The 12,208-nt window shown below is 32.4% G+C and overlaps 2 protein-coding genes across 3 annotated transcripts in view; one reads left to right on the forward strand and one right to left on the reverse strand.

Annotated features, from left to right (window-relative positions):
- LOC129221245 (uncharacterized) overlaps window positions 1-12,208 on the reverse strand; it is a 246,005-nt gene that overhangs the window by 167,373 nt on the left and 66,424 nt on the right. The window lies entirely within an intron of this gene.
- LOC129221244 (carbonic anhydrase 7-like) overlaps window positions 1-12,208 on the forward strand; it is a 196,727-nt gene that overhangs the window by 62,355 nt on the left and 122,164 nt on the right. The window lies entirely within an intron of this gene.

Below are 12,208 nucleotides of genomic sequence, written 5' to 3' on the forward strand. Positions count from 1 at the left end.
TATTAATAATAATTATTATTAATACTATTATTAGGAACTACTTTGATATACCCCCCCAAATCGGAAATTTGGCGACTTTTTTTTCTCGCCAAGCAAAATACCTGTTTTTGGCGTTGGCCCAAAATACCTGGTTTTCAACAACACTATATACAGTAGGCATATTAAAAGCTAAAAGATAAAAATAAATAGAAAAAATATATAATTTGAAAATACAACCAGATTTGCGGCAAAATACAGCAAGTCAGAAATCTGCTTGATCACTTCACAAAGAAATGGCGAATGAATGAAATGGCGCTAAAACATATATGAAATCCAAAAATTGTTGCCACAAAACTTTCAAAAGAAAAAAAACTCAAAAAATGGTACAAAATACAAGAAAATACTAAATTTGGTTACAGCAAAAACCTAAAAGCTGAAAAAACCTAAATTGGCAACACCAAGATAAGAAACAGCAACCCTAAAAAGTCCGTAGGGAGTGCCAGATTTGGCGCGTAATTTTTTTTTTTTTGGGGGGGGGTATATCAAAGTTATACCCGATTATTATTATTATTACTCTTATTATTATTTTTAATTATTATTATTATTGTTTTTATTATTATTGCTCTTATTGTTATTATTATTATTATTTTAATTACTACTGTTTTTAAAATTATTATTAACTAGCAAAAATACCCGGCGTTGCCTGGGTCAGTAATAATTATTAGAAAAAATCGTTACTTGCTTTTGTTTTCTGTTTTAATTGAAAGAATTTAAAACACATCTTTTTGACGTGATTAAAAATCGAGTTTCTTCCTTACCCATAAAACTAAAATAGCAATAAGTATAAAGAACAAAGTAGTACTGATTTAGAAACGAAAGCACTATATTTAAGCATATACAAATTTAAAAAACATGAAATTAATCTTCTCATGTTTAAAAAGATTAATCTGTTGATACTTTTTTTTTAACATGGAGTCTAAAACCTTCTCTGTATGGCTAATGAAGTACGAAGTGATTAAAAAAAAAGTAGCTGCGCTCGTAATCCCCTTATACTTGCTTTAGTTATTTCGGGAAATTTCAATCATTGTGGCTCTTGGTGCGATTTTACCGAATTTGCGGAAGTCGTTTCGGGGGTACCTTCGATGATGCTTCCCCATTCGTTCCTTACTTTGTAAAACGATATGATATTAATTTTCGTTACAGAGATATCGTCGCCAGATGCTGAGATATTTTTGGTCACCATAAAATGGCGCTAAACAGTTTCATCCGAAATGTTACCAAAATAAGTAATAAAGGAAAATTAATGGAAGTTTTTGTGCTGTTTATGGATTTGCCTAATTTAGTTGCTGGATTATTTAACACAGTAAAAAAAGTCTTTTGAAAATTCTTTGATTGGCGATATTTTGTTTACATGGTGAAAGCTGAGAAACATTATGACGTAGTCTTCGGTTTCAAAAACAGCGAGTTGAAAAAACTGCCAAATGCATCAGTACGGAAATCTGTCTGCAAAAATTTTGCCGATCTGCTGGTTGTTTGGATAATGAGTAAGTGTTCAATCAGCATAAATAATAATAAAAACCATTAATTACATTAAAGTTCCGTTTAAATGGAAAATCATCAGCCAAATCATGTATTATTTGCCAATCTTGTACAAAAATCTTACTTCAAGATTTGACTTGAGAAAAGCTTTGAACAATCACGAAAAGCAAAGAAAGTCAACAATACAACAATTGTCGCTATCGACATGGAGTTGAGATGATACACTAAATACTGTATTGAGTTGAGGAAAGCCTTCGAACACAGATCTAAAAAGCTCATAACTCGTTTTTTATTCTACTTAGAAATTTCGAACAGGTGCCATCTTCAGCAGAAAAATCAGAGCTTTCGATGGACATATAATGTAAATATGTGCAAGTATTTTTTCATCCCAATATTAGAGAATTTATACAAAAATTGTGTTTTATTGCCCCCCTGAGGGGGTTTTGCCCCCCATAACGGGACGAAAACTACCCTATGTGTTATTCTGATGCATAAGCTATATTACTGTAAAGTTTCATCAAAATCCGTTCAGTAGTTTTTGCGTGAAAGAGTAACAAACATCCATCCATACATCCATACATCCATACAGACAAACTTTCGCATATATAATATTAGTAAGATTAGTATTTTTAATTATTATTATTTTTGGAAGATTCGCAACTAGTGGTTTGTTGCATGTTTATTCTTTTATAATTTTAAGATAATTGTAACTTCTCTTTTTTCAAATGTTCCAACACAAAAAACTGACAGTTTGTTTACGGATACATTTAAAGCCCTATGGAAAAAGAGCTTCCAATAATTTAATGACTGAAATCGTCGATGTTAGTTGACCATTGCACCATTTAAAAAACGTCACATTTTTAGCTCTTTAATAAAAATGAGTATCTTGAAACACTTTTACGAATCCAAGTCTTAAAAAGATCAACTGCGCAGTTTTAAAAAATGCATTTAATCGAAGATAGTAAAACAATTACATCGTTAAAAATAATAATTATTATTATTTAAAACTTTATATTTTTGAAACTTTTTTCCCTGAAAGAATATAGATTTTCAAAGATGTGGGTGCCTTTGGAACATAAAACTTGGAAACCGGTTTGTATGTATTATTTATTTACGGACCAAAATTAGTAAGGCTTTAATAAAAAGTTAAACTTCAAAGAAATTGACTCTTTAAACAAATGTGACAATTAACTTCATCAAATGTGTGTAAAAGTAAAAATGGATACCAGTTAGTTAAATAAAATGCCAATGAAAGTAATGATGAATTGAACATAAAAAAATCGAAACCTAATGCAATATTAATGGCTAAAAGTTCTTTACTCTGGAATTCTCTCGCAGCAGAGATAAAAGATCGAATTTAAAAGCCTGGAGATGGGAAAAAAAGCAGCAGTATCAGCCACCTGAAAACTAGATTCAAGACATCGTTTCTTTTGATTTCGTTTCATTACAGTACTTAATTAGAATACGATTTCGAAATGTTACGTAGCTCCTTTCTTTAAAAAAAGAAAGTTTCAGAAGTTGCGTTTCATTTCAAATTATTTTCCATTAAGAAAATCGTTTGAAATCTCTGGAGATATAGTTGCTTCTGTATTCCAGTGAAATAAATAGAGTAGGGGAAGTGGCGGAAGATTAGTGCATTGAAACGTTAAATCAAGCTTTTATTTTTTAACTTCGAAAACAATGAATACTTAAACGTAGTTTCAGTTAATTTAAGTTGTAGCACCGACCTGTCATTTGTTAAGCAGTATTAGTTAGTGCAAAGTATTGTTTTATCAAAGGGAAAAAAAAAGGGATATAATGGGGACATTTCCGAAATTTTAAAAGTATTTTTTCCTGAAAGAGCAAGCTTAAAAAACGTAAGATTTGACAAATTTTACTATTTAAAAAAATTATTTAAATCGGTACGCAGACTCAATTTTTTTTACGCTTCTGCGCATGACATCACAAATGATGAACTGCTATTCACTGTTGCCATTAGCGCAGAGCGCAGTATTTAATAAACTTCTTTATTCTCATGTTCTGGCAACGATACGGTTGATCGCATGAGTAGAGTGAAATATTTCATTCGCTTCACAATTATCATAACCAGGAAACGCGGTAGACTTCAAGTGTAAGCATCCAGCGCGCCGGTGGATTACGCGCTTAGTTCATTTGTGACGTCATAAAAACCACGTCCTGCTTGAAAAATCGGACATTTAAAAAATTAATTAAAAAATAACTGTTGGGAAAAGGAAAGTATTTTCTGGGTTCATGCTATTTCTTTTTTTTTTTTTTTTGCTCATTCTATCAACATCAGTGACTAAAAGTAGTATTTTTTACTGAAGGAAACAACCCTACTATCAGGGGATTTTTGCCCATTACTAAAAATTGTATTCCTGGAAAAGAGCGGCCGGGGAGGGGGCAGTTTATGTGTTTAAGGAATTCTAAGATTAACAATGTTTAATTTCAAATTACATGCAACATCATTACTATTTAATTGTTATTACTTATTTTACTTGTAAAAATTAAAAAGAATAACCTTTAAAAATGGATTAATAAAGAGCTGTTATCAAAAAAAAAAAAAATATATATATATACATATATATATATATATATATATATATATATATATATATATATATATATATATATTGCGCAAAATTATCGTTGAAAATAAATAGCACAAAATAGATTATGATATCTCAATAAAGAAGTTGGCAGTAGACGATAATTGCCAATGTTGCCGCAACCAATCAAATCACTCTGAGGAGAGGTAGCACAAACACACTACTTGATTCCTCGTAAAATAACGAGAAATTATTTTCCCTATGCTTTGTAAAGGTTCCGGTGTTGACTGCAATGTGTAAAAAGAGACAAAAAATTAGCAATTATGAATTAGAGAAATGTTTTTGAAAAAACAAATAAAACTCATAGGTGAAAAAAAAATTAGTTTTAAAAACGTTGAGATCAACGCTGGTTAGATTTTTGTAAACATATTTGTACTTTTAAAAACTTTTATCGAAAAATGGCATTTGGAGGAATTTTCAGTGTACAAGAGAATGTAGTTTCAACGTGCAAGGGAAGATGTGCACAGTGGAGGCGATTGGGGGGAGGTAAGGGGGGTGACTGCTCCCGCACTTTTTTCGTCATAAAAGACATCTTTAACGTTAAGATTTCAATTTCAAAACATTCTGGGCGAGATAACCCGAACATTAACAGCAGCTTTAAAACTTCAATTTTTAAAATTTTCCAGGAAAAAATCCCCGAGGGCACTCCCTCCTTCCTTTAATATTCAAAGATGACCTACATTTGCGTAATAAAGACTCCAGGGGAAAAAAATCAGTAAGAGAATCCCCTTAGATCGCGTAAAATTGCGTTTTTAAGACAAGAATTTAGAAAGAAAAAAAAATCTGGAGATCTTTTTCTGAAGTCCCCAAAGGAAGTTCAAAACCGAGTTCTTAGGATTGCATCACTTCAAAAAAAAAAAAAAAATACTGGGAGAACCTCAGAACCCTTTCGTTCCTCCTCTATTCAATAAAAGAGAAGTCTGAAATGAAGTTTAAAAAGACGTTTAAAAATATTTTAAACTTTGCGAGCCCCAAACCCCTTGCTCTCCATTCCCCAAACGTAGACAAAACTCTACTAAAACGGCGTCTTTAAAAAACTACATTTCCAAAACATTTTTGCGAGAGGAGCCCCCCCCTCCCCCCTAGTTACTCATAATAGCCTAAAATATTCTTCAGCTTCCTTAAAAAAATTTGCCCCCGCACTTGTAAACCCCACTCGCCGCCTGTGGATGTGCATGCAATGTAAAAAGCTCTGAAGTTGTTTCTTTGTCTGAGTTTACAAATAGTAATGGGGAAACAAATATTAAAATGTGATTTTTCAATCCGTCACCCAGTTTAGTCTTATGTTTACAAATACATTGTTTCATATTATACTTCAGCAGATACAACATTGTGTGCTTGTAAGTGAAACACTACGCCGAAAAGCATATTTGACATTATTATATTTCACCTAAAAAACTAATAAGCTAGAGTACTTGATGTGACAGCCAAATTTTGGGGGAAAGATAAAATTAATAAAGGTATGACTAAGTGCGTTTCAATAGTAGCAACATCTGTAGATTTTCTAGCAAAGAAAAACTGAAAACCCGAAAATGACTTAATATGTTCCACTTGCATTGCAACCTTACGATATTCACGATCGTCTTTGCAAGTAATGTATGCAAAATTGCTTATTGTGAAACAAATGCCCATAATAATTCAGTAGGAAATTTCGCTAACTCGTAGTCAGATCCACAGACATTTCTTTGCTTAGGTGCCATGTTTCGTTTTTCAGCAAATTTAATAAAATATATATATATATATATATATATATATATATATATATATATATATATATATTAATTTGAATTTTTGGCATCTTGAATTCAAATTATGTTTTTCGCAATCACGAGCGTGTGTGTGTATGAATGTGCGTGTGTGTTTGTGCAGACGCATGTGTGTGGGTGCGTGTGTATGTATGCATGTGTGTGCGTGTTGTGTATGCAGTGCTGTGTGTGTATGCAGCGCTGTGTGTGTACACGCGAGTGTGTGTAGGCGTTCGTGTGTGTATGTAGGCATTTGTGTTTGTGTGAACGCATGAGTGTGTGTATGTGTGTGCGTGCATGTGTGTGCGTGTGTATGGGCATGTGTGTAGGATATGGACACAACCTGGAGAAGGTTTTCGCTATAGGAGCAGCATCGTGAGGAGCCGGTCAACGGTGATGCTGCAGAGGGTGCTGGCGGGAAAATAAAATGATAGCACATCAAAACAGTCAAATGAAAGCAATAAGCAATCGTGATTGCTCAAAAAAAACTTTCTGCAGAAAGAGGAGAATTCAGAAAACATAATAGCAAAAGATTGAAAAGTGGACTGGAGTTGTTTTTTTTTTTTTAACTAGATATATTAATAAAATAAAGGTAAATGTGCGTCCGATTCATATAAGGTTGCTCATTGTGCACATAGCTTCTGTCGAGCGTCAAAATGATTCAACGCGCGAAAAAAATCAGGGCTTAGTTTGCATGGGAGCTCATGGGATTCTAGCTCTTGCACTTCTCATTTTTCAGAGACATTTTGAAAATTAGACGTTAAGCTCATCGATATTCCACTTTGAAGCGCAACACTAAATCAATTCCGAAACTGAAAAACATTAGTTTTATTTCCTGATGGAAATGTTTACACCAGTGTTGCTATTTGCAACATAACTGAGAGCTTCTTTCTATTACACAATAGAAAGTATGAACAAACATTTCATCATCCCCCTCCCCAGACATTCCGATAACGTTGCATAACATCAAATTTTCCACATTTTTTGCTATTTTAATGAGAGTATTTTTATATAAACATGTATTAGTATTAAAATAATGTCCAATTAATAGGATAGCTATCCGCTGGCGGACTTGAAGCATATTCTTGCAGTATGCCATTGTATAACACAAAACGTTCCAGAACTGAATTTTTTCTCTAGGGCTTCCTTGGGCAGGGATGAACTTATATCCTGTAGTTTTTTTTAGTAACAGTCAGAATTCAGACTAATTTCGTTCAATTAAGTACAGTATAAGTGTAATTCTGAAGAACATAGGGATCCTGCGTTTCTTTCTTTCTTTCTTTATTTATTTATTTATTTATTTATTTTTTGGGACAGAAATTAAGGCTTGGAAAAACTTATGTAACTTGAAAAAACTCCATGTGTGCGTTAAGATTTTGTACTAAAAATGTTTGCGGAGGAGCATATTCATATCGAAATTTCAATGCATCTTGCTTGGTGTAGGTTATTTAGGGCAACGATATCATCGAGGAATATTTTATCGAATTTCGCTTTCAGTTAAAAACGTAAATAAGAACTAATGAGAAGAAAATGCACAAGATAAATCACAAGTTAGGCAGCAAATCGAATTTCTGCTTCCACTTTCTTAATGTGCATTATACTGACCGAAAGAAAGTCTTCTAAAAATGTGAGATTAATTGGAAAAGAAGTGGGATTTCAAGAAATAAGTTTCAAGGAATGTTTTATATTTGATGATGTATGTTCCGAAAATACGGTATTCAAATTGTGCATTCAACTTTGTTTTCTAAAAGACAGCGGGGATGGCAAAAAGAGAATTCAGAAAAGGACTCTGTACTTTCAATAATGTAAGAAAAAACAACGTCAAAAAGCACAAATTGCAGATTGCTGCAGACAACTTGTAACGCCGAAACACGTGTCTGCAGCAACCTGCAATTTGTGCTTTTTAACACTGTTATTACTTTACTTTTCAGCCCCACAAAGGTATTTATTTATGATATCTGTACTTTCAGTTCAGTTACAGTACTGTCGGTAATTTAAGTTGTGATGCGATTTTTAATGAGATAAAAACGCGTTTATGACATTCTCATTTCTAGACAGGTGGTTTTGCGGAAGAATAATTTATAAATTGAAAGAAAAAAAGAACACACACACAAAATGTGCGGAGATATTTAAAGAAATTAAGTAAGAAGCGAAATGCGGTTGTACCACATGAATCAAAATCGGGAGATGTCAATTTTTTTGCAAACTACCTTCATTTGCTCTAGTTAATAAGATTCGAAGTGATTGTGCTCACAAAATCGAAATTTGCTTCCCTATATTTCTTCATGCGGTGATGCCGAAACATGTAGGAGAAATAATAGATCGAAAAGAAGGGAAGGGGAAAAATAAGTTTCTTCTTTTTTCGCTCATGATTGTAATTAAGGGCATGGGTTGATATATGAATTTATGTTAGTAGTAGCATAATTAGTTCACATATGCGAAATAGAAACATTTTTTATGACGTTGAAAAGGTTAATGAGGAACATTTCGTTAACAAATAGTGGAAATGTTTTTAAAAATCTGTGGGTACATGAATGACAGAAATGACCATTGGTCATTTCAGTAAGAGTTTCAGTTCAGTTCAGAGACGCATAGACATTAGGGTGGTTCAAAATAACTTTTTTTCAGCTTGAGTCCAGGACAGCCCCTATTTTATTTTAGACTTACTAATAGTGTTATGCTGTAAAAGTTTTGGCTTCTTACCCAAATTTTAAGAGGGTGCTCCATGACCCCTTCATTTAACATTAGCCGTAGCATAGAAAATGCCATAAATTTAGACACATTTAATTTCCCCAGCTGTTTTTTTTAAATAACTATTTTATTGCAATGTATATACATATTACTAGTGCATATTATAATATGTAGCATTGTTTTTTCAGTTAACTGAATTTTTTTAACCCCCCTCCCTATACGTATGAAGTTTGGGGGAGGGGCTTGAGCACCCCCTTTCAGTTGAAATAAGAAGCTAAAATTCTTCCAGTATATTGTTATCCATGAATCTAAAAATATTAAGGGGTGTCCTGTTATCTAGGAAAATTTTTTTTCACAAGTATTTTGAACCACCTTAATGGTCATGACCATACGTCTCGTTTTTGGTCGAGATAGTCCCGTTTTCAAGAAACTTGTCTCGTTACATAGCTAAGGGACACTGGAAGTGCCCCGTTTCTTAAAATGACTGAAGGAAATACAGTAAAACCTGTAATGTTGACCACCCTTGTAAGTTGACCACCTGCCTATGTTGACCGCTTTTGTCAGGAAAGGAATTAGTCTTATCTTATATAATGAAGGAAAACCTCTCTATCTTGACCACCTCTCTATCTTGACCACCTCTCTATCTTGACCACTAATGTACACCAAATTTGGTTTGGAATATTGTGAAAAACCCTTTGTAAGTTGACCACTTGGTATTTTTTTAAAACTTAATCAAGTAAATTATTTTATTTTATTATTTTTTTATAGCTTTCTATGAATAACTTTAATGCTTTGATGTAGGGTTGCCAACTGCTCCGCAAAAGTAGCTAAACTCCGCAAAAAAGTTATCTTGCTCCGTATTTCCCGGTCGAACATTTTCATGCATGACATAGTGTTTAAAGCTGTTTTTCTTTTTTTGTTCTATTTGAGATATAGCCTTTTATACTACGTTCAATGAAAACAGGTGTCAGCAGAAAAGTGCTAAGTCTTTTCTTCCAGTTGCAATATTTTGTTGCAACACTGGAATTGTGCTTAAGAGTAAAGTTATTTATTTCTGGTGCACAGGATTGAGAGATAGAACTTTTTCATTTTCAACTGCCTTTATAAACTAGGAGCCTGTTGCTCTTTGTGTTATAAGTATTACGCAAAATGGCTTCAAGAAGAAAACTAGTTGAACTTGAGGTTGATAAAAAAGCATGAAATATTAAAATTAACTGAAAAGGGGGAAACCAAGATAAAATTAGCTGACACATGTGAAATTTCTAAAGCTACATTGTCTAACATTGTAAAAAACAAGGGGGGGGGGGGGGGAACAAAAATATTTGAATAACATATTTAATTATTGTTTCAAAATAATGTTAAACAATGAAAGTGAGTTGAACAGAGAGTGTAAGTGTGAATAAGTCAAAAAATGAATACATGCTGCAAGAAATGACAGAAAAAAAAAGTACTACCACCCTCTATAAATTGACCACCTAAGTTGACCACCAAAGTACTGCACCGCAAGTGGTCAACTTAGGTTTCACTGTACTGGGAAATTTGGGGTGTTCCAACCGAAAGTCGTTTCTGAAATTGTTTAAGCAAACTTACACCACTAATTTAAATTAAGCAAGCTTTCGCATAAACATATTGAGTATATTTCATGTTCGGCGAGTCCCGATACATCCGTAATGAAGATATTTTCGCTTTTGAATAATTTGTGAATTAGCTGAAATGTACAGTTGCTAATCGCGGTTTTTAGTATTGTTGATGGTAAAAGGGAATTCTATGAAACTAGCCACAAATATTATTTTGATTTAAAATCAGCACCAAATGCACTCAAGCAAAGTTGTGCATAAAAAACATAACACTTCATCCAATCTTCTTTTTTAAGAATTATTTTCTGATCTTTTCACAAAAAATCACCAACAGTAAAATACAAGCGATTTTTTAATACATATATAGTTTGCTACTATTGTTGAATGTAACAGTTTAAGTGAAAAAAAATATGCGATCACCTTACTCCCTCTCTCCTCCACAATCTTTATTCTTCTGAGCAATAAATTTGACGCAGACAGAAACTTTTAAGAGCAAAAATATTAATAGTCTGCTTAAGCCTCATGCGATTTAAAAATCATATGCATGTTTTAATCGGTTAAAAGTTTTTTTTTGGTTTACGAAACTCCGATAATTGTTATCGTTGAATGCGTTTTTCCCACATAATTACAAATGATAATACAATTCTGCAAATCCGACCCTTGAAACTATTCCTTCTTGTCAATATTTCATCTTCAAAGTAGGACTTCAATGTTATTTAATGAACAATTAATTAAATGCAATTGAATTCTTCAGTAAATTACTCATTGTCAGACGTGTTATTATTCACAAGTAAATAAACTTTTTAAAAAGGTTGAAAATTCAAAAGGAATCCCGAAGTAGTAATCTCTTTTAATTCCTAGAATAACGATTTTAGTTAATCTTCCGATACTTAAAAAAAACTAAACTGAAATATTTGAGAAGTTAAAAAGTTAACTCTTTTCCTAAAATAATAAATTTTAAAAAATAACTTAAAATGCACAGAAAGTATATAATATTTATTCACATGTTTCAGGGGATGCAAGGAACCTTTTTCGGGTCTAAAGTTTTCATCAAAAAGCTCAACTTTTTTACATGAAAAAGGGATAGTTGCTTGTAACCCTGAAACTTGTATTTTGTAGTTTTAAGTCGTATTTGGTTATCTAACGTTGATTTTTGTTCTCAACGAAAGCCTTAGGGTATATAAGATTTTATTTTCAAGCGATAGCTCATATCATCAGCACCATGCTAAACTAACAAATGTGAAAAAACTCGAATCGCGTTTTTCAAATTCAAAGGTTTGCCGTAGTGCTCAAAAAGGGCTACCTATTGGTTATAACTACTTCAAATAGTAGTTTTACACTTAAAGTTATCGATAAAAATTAAAACATTGGAAATAACTTAACGCGTCAGGTGAAAAAAAATATTGTTTTGACTCTCCTAAAAAGTCTCAATTTTCATATTCATTAGTTTAGCATGGTGCTGACGATACATTCATAAATGTTCCATTAAATTTTGCCAAACAAAAACCAAAAACATACCTTTTGAGATTATCTCATGAAACAACATCGTGTAAGGTGTCTTCAAAAATTCGTGTGTATCCGAAAAGATATCGAAGTTCAAGAACATTTTAAAATCAGAATATATGAAAAATCGAAGGCATAGCGAGCTGTTAGTTTTTTTTATTTTTAAATTAATGTCGTATAAAGTTCCTGAAATCATTTTAAACTTAGCACAGAAAACTTTGACTTAATGCAAAATATTTTCCAGGTTTTGTTTGTTTTAACATAAATGTTGTGCATTTGTTGAAAAACTAATAGTAAAATTAACTGCAAAATACAAATTCTGTGGACAAACCTGCTCTTTTATTGCTCATCAAATGTCACCCAACACTATTATTTTTAAATCAAAAACCTCATCTCTCTTAGTTGGTAATAAAAAGCATCTTGGAAGTACGGTAATTTTTTTTATTAATACCTCCCATCCAAAAAGTAATTTCTCTTTTATTGCAAGCTATAAAGCTTTGTCATAGTTGTTGAAAGAACAATGGCGCACTTTTTTATTTCGCTTAATTTCTGAATCATTAAGCCCTTT

The sequence above is a fragment of the Uloborus diversus genome, chromosome 4 (assembly GCF_026930045.1).
Source record: "Uloborus diversus isolate 005 chromosome 4, Udiv.v.3.1, whole genome shotgun sequence".
NCBI classification, from domain to species: domain Eukaryota; kingdom Metazoa; phylum Arthropoda; class Arachnida; order Araneae; family Uloboridae; genus Uloborus; species Uloborus diversus.